Consider the following 5,316-nt stretch of genomic DNA (forward strand, 5'->3'; position numbering starts at 1 on the left):
TATAGCCCATGGTTTTTGAAACTTTGAAACAAAAAGTTAGCCTCGTTTCTCATCATTTTGGACCATGGGCTATAGCCCATATCGTACGGCATACTATAGCGCGCTGTTTTTCATCATTTTTGAGGATTTAAAAAAAATGACGAAATGACAAAAACGATGGGTTATAGCCCATGTTTTTTGAAATTTTGAAAAAAAAAGTTAGCCTCGTTTCTCATAATTTTGGACCATGGGCTATAGCCCATATCGTACGGCATACTATAGCGCGCCGTTTTTCATCATTTTTGACGATTTGAAAAAAATGACGAAATGACAAAAACGATGGGTTATAGCCCATGTTTTTTGAAATTTTGAAAAAAAAGTTAGCCTCGTTTCTCATCATTTTGGACCATGGGCTATAGCCCATATCGTACGGCATACTATAGCGCGCCGTTTTTCATCATTTTTGAGGATTTGAAAAAAATGACGAAATTACAAAAACGATGGGTTATAGCCCATGTTTTTGAAATTTTGGAAAAAAAAGTTAGCCTCGTTTCTCATCATTTTGGACCATGGGCTATAGCCCATATCGTACGGCATACTATAGCGCGCCGTTTTTCATCATTTTTGAGGATTTGAAAAAAATGACGAAATGACAAAAACGATGGGTTATAGCCCATGTTTTTGAAATTTTGAAAAAAAAAAGTTAGCCTCGTTTCTCATCATTTTGGACCATGGGCTATAGCCCATATCGTACGGCATACTATAGCGCGCCGTTTTTCATCATTTTTGACGATTTGAAAAAAATGACGAAATGACAAAAACTATGGGTTATAGCCCATGTTTTTGAAATTTTGAAAAAAAAAGTTAGCCTCGTTTCTCATCATTTTGGACCATGGGCTATAGCCCATATCGTACGGCATACTATAGCGCGCCGTTTTTCATCATTTTTGAGGATTTGAAAAAAATGACAAAATGACAAAAACGATGGGTTATAGCCCATGTTTTTTGAAATTTTGAAAAAAAAAGTTAGCCTCGTTTCTCATCATTTTGGACCATGGGCTATAGCCCATATCGTACGGCATACTATAGCGCGCTGTTTTTCATCATTTTTGACGATTTGAAAAAAATGACGAAATGACAAAAACGATGGGTTATAGCCCATGTTTTTTTTAATTTTGAAAAAAAAGTTAGCCTCGTTTCTCATCATTTTGGACCATGGGCTATAGCCCATATCGTACGCCATACTATAGGGCGCCGTTTTTCATCATTTTTGAGAATTTAAAAAAAATGACGAAATTACAAAAACGATGGGTTATAGCCCATGTTTTTGAAATTTTGAAAAAAAAAGTTAGCCTCGTTTCTCATCATTTTGGACCATGGGCTATAGCCCATATCGTACGGCATACTATAGCGCGCCGTTTTTCATCATTTTTGACGATTTGAAAAAAATGACGAAATGACAAAAACTATGGGTTATAGCCCATGTTTTTGAAATTTTGAAAAAAAAAGTTAGCCTCGTTTCTCATCATTTTGGACCATGGGCTATAGCCCATATCGTACGGCATACTATAGCGCGCCGTTTTTCATCATTTTTGAGGATTTGAAAAAAATGACAAAATGACAAAAACGATGGGTTATAGCCCATGTTTTTTGAAATTTTGAAAAAAAAAGTTAGCCTCGTTTCTCATCATTTTGGACCATGGGCTATAGCCCATATCGTACGGCATACTATAGCGCGCTGTTTTTCATCATTTTTGACGATTTGAAAAAAATGACTAAATGACAAAAACGATGGGTTATAGCCCATGTTTTTTTTAATTTTGAAAAAAAAGTTAGCCTCGTTTCTCATCATTTTGGACCATGGGCTATAGCCCATATCGTACGCCATACTATAGGGCGCCGTTTTTCATCATTTTTGAGAATTTAAAAAAAATGACGAAATTACAAAAACGATGGGTTATAGCCCATGTTTTTGAAATTTTGGAAAAAAAAGTTAGCCTCGTTTCTCATCATTTTGGACCATGGGCTATAGCCCATATCGTACGGCATACTATAGCGCGCCGTTTTTCATCATTTTTGAGGATTTGAAAAAATGACAAAATGACAAAAACGATGGGTTATAGCCCATGTTTTTTGAAATTTTGGAAAAAAAAGTTAGCCTCGTTTCTCATCATTTTGGACCATGGGCTATAGCCCATATCGTACGGCATACTATAGCGCGCTGTTTTTCATCATTTTTGAGGATTTGAAAAAAATTACGAAATGACAAAAACGATGGGTTATAGCCCATGTTTTTTGAAATTTTGAAAAAAAAAGTTAGCCTCGTTTCTCATAATTTTGGACCATGGGCTATAGCCCATATCGTACGGCATACTATAGCGCGCCGTTTTTCATCATTTTTGAGGATTTGAAAAAAATGACGAAATGACAAAAACGATGGGTTATAGCCCATGTTTTAGAAATTTTGAAAAAAAAAGTTAGCCTCGTTTCTCATCATTTTGGACCATGGGCTATAGCCCATATCGTACGGCATACTATAGCGCGCCGTTTTTCATCATTTTTGAGGATTTGAAAAAAATGACGAAATGACAAAAACGATGCGTTATAGCCCATGTTTTTTGAAATTTTGAAAAAAAAAGTTAGCCTCGTTTCTCATCATTTTGGACCATGGGCTATAGCCCATATCGTACGGCATACTATAGCGCGCCGTTTTTCATCATTTTTGAGGATTTAAAAAAAATGACGAAATGACAAAAACGATGGGTTATAGCCCATGTTTTTTGAAATTTTGAAAAAAAAAGTTAGCCTCGTTTCTCATCATTTTTGACCATGGGCTATAGCCCATATCGTACGGCATACTATAGCGCGCCGTTTTTATCATTTTTGACGATTTGAAAAAAATGACGAAATGACAAAAACGATGGGTTATAGCCCATGTTTTTTGAAATTTTGAAAAAAAAGTTAGCCTCGTTTCTCATCATTTTGGACCATGGGCTATAGCCCATATCGTACGGCATACTATAGCGCGCCGTTTTTCATCATTTTTGAGGATTTGAAAAAATGACAAAATGACAAAAACGATGGGTTATAGCCCATGTTTTTTGAAATTTTGAAAAAAAGAAGTTAGCCTCGTTTCTCATCATTTTGGACCATGGGCTATAGCCCATATCGTACGGCATACTATAGCGCGCCGTTTTTCATCATTTTTGAGGATTTGAAAAAAATGACGAAATGACAAAAACGATGGGTTATAGCCCATGTTTTTGAAATTTTGAAAAAAAAAAGTTAGCCTCGTTTCTCATCATTTTGGACCATGGGCTATAGCCCATATCGTACGGCATACTATAGCGCGCCGTTTTTCATCATTTTTGAGGATTTGAAAAAAATGACAAAATGACAAAAACTATGGGTTATAGCCCATGTTTTTGAAATTTTGAAAAAAAAAGTTAGCCTCGTTTCTCATCATTTTGGACCATGGGCTATAGCCCATATCGTACGGCATACTATAGCGCGCCGTTTTTCATCATTTTTGACGATTTGAAAAAAATGACGAAATGACAAAAACGATGGGTTATAGCCCATGTTTTTGAAATTTTGAAAAAAAAAGTTAGCCTCGTTTCTCATCATTTTGGACCATGGGCTATAGCCCATATCGTACGGCATACTATAGCGCGCTGTTTTTCATCATTTTTGACGATTTGAAAAAAATGACGAAATGACAAAAACGATGGGTTATAGCCCATGTTTTTTTTAATTTTGAAAAAAAAGTTAGCCTCGTTTCTCATCATTTTGGACCATGGGCTATAGCCCATATCGTACGCCATACTATAGGGCGCCGTTTTTCATCATTTTTGAGAATTTTTAAAAAATGACGAAATTACAAAAACGATGGGTTATAGCCCATGTTTTTGAAATTTTGAAAAAAAAAGTTAGCCTCGTTTCTCATCATTTTGGACCATGGGCTATAGCCCATATCGTACGGCATACTATAGCGCGCCGTTTTTCATCATTTTTGACGATTTGAAAAAAATGACGAAATGACAAAAACTATGGGTTATAGCCCATGTTTTTGAAATTTTGAAAAAAAAAGTTAGCCTCGTTTCTCATCATTTTGGACCATGGGCTATAGCCCATATCGTACGGCATACTATAGCGCGCCGTTTTTCATCATTTTTGAGGATTTGAAAAAAATGACAAAATGACAAAAACGATGGGTTATAGCCCATGTTTTTTGAAATTTTGAAAAAAAAAGTTAGCCTCGTTTCTCATCATTTTGGACCATGGGCTATAGCCCATATCGTACGGCATACTATAGCGCGCTGTTTTTCATCATTTTTGACGATTTGAAAAAAATGACGAAATGACAAAAACGATGGGTTATAGCCCATGTTTTTTTTAATTTTGAAAAAAAAGTTAGCCTCGTTTCTCATCATTTTGGACCATGGGCTATAGCCCATATCGTACGCCATACTATAGGGCGCCGTTTTTCATCATTTTTGAGAATTTAAAAAAAATGACGAAATTACAAAAACGATGGGTTATAGCCCATGTTTTTGAAATTTTGAAAAAAGAAGTTAGCCTCGTTTCTCATCATTTTGGACCATGGGCTATAGCCCATATCGTACGGCATACTATAGCGCGCCGTTTTTCATCATTTTTGAGGATTTGAAAAAAATGACAAAATGACAAAAACGATGGGTTATAGCCCATGTTTTTTGAAATTTTGAAAAAAAAAGTTAGCCTCGTTTCTCATCATTTTGGACCATGGGCTATAGCCCATATCGTACGGCATACTATAGCGCGCCGTTTTTCATCATTTTTGACGATTTGAAAAAAATGACGAAATGACAAAAACGATGGGTTATAGCCCATGTTTTTGAAATTTTGAAAAAAAAAGTTAGCCTCGTTTCCCCACATTTTGGACCATGGGCTATAGCCCATATCGTACGGCATACTATAGAGCGCCGTTTTTCATCATTTTTGAGGATTTGAAAAAAATGACAAAAACGATGGGTTATAGCCCATGTTTTTTGAAATTTTGAAAAAAAAAGTTAGCCTCGTTTCTCATCATTTTGGACCATGGGCTATAGCCCATATCGTACGGCATACTATAGCGCGCCGTTTTTCATCATTTTTGAGAATTTTAAAAAAATGACGAAATTACAAAAACGATGGGTTATAGCCCATGTTTTTGAAATTTTGAAAAAAAAAGTTAGCCTCGTTTCTCATCATTTTGGACCATGGGCTATAGCCCATATCGTACGGCATACTATAGCGCGCCGTTTTTCATCATTTTTGACGATTTGAAAAAAATGACGAAATGACAAAAACTATGGG

This window comes from Protomyctophum bolini (genome assembly GCF_963924005.1).
Source record: "Protomyctophum bolini genome assembly, chromosome: 15".
Lineage (NCBI taxonomy): Eukaryota > Metazoa > Chordata > Actinopteri > Myctophiformes > Myctophidae > Protomyctophum > Protomyctophum bolini.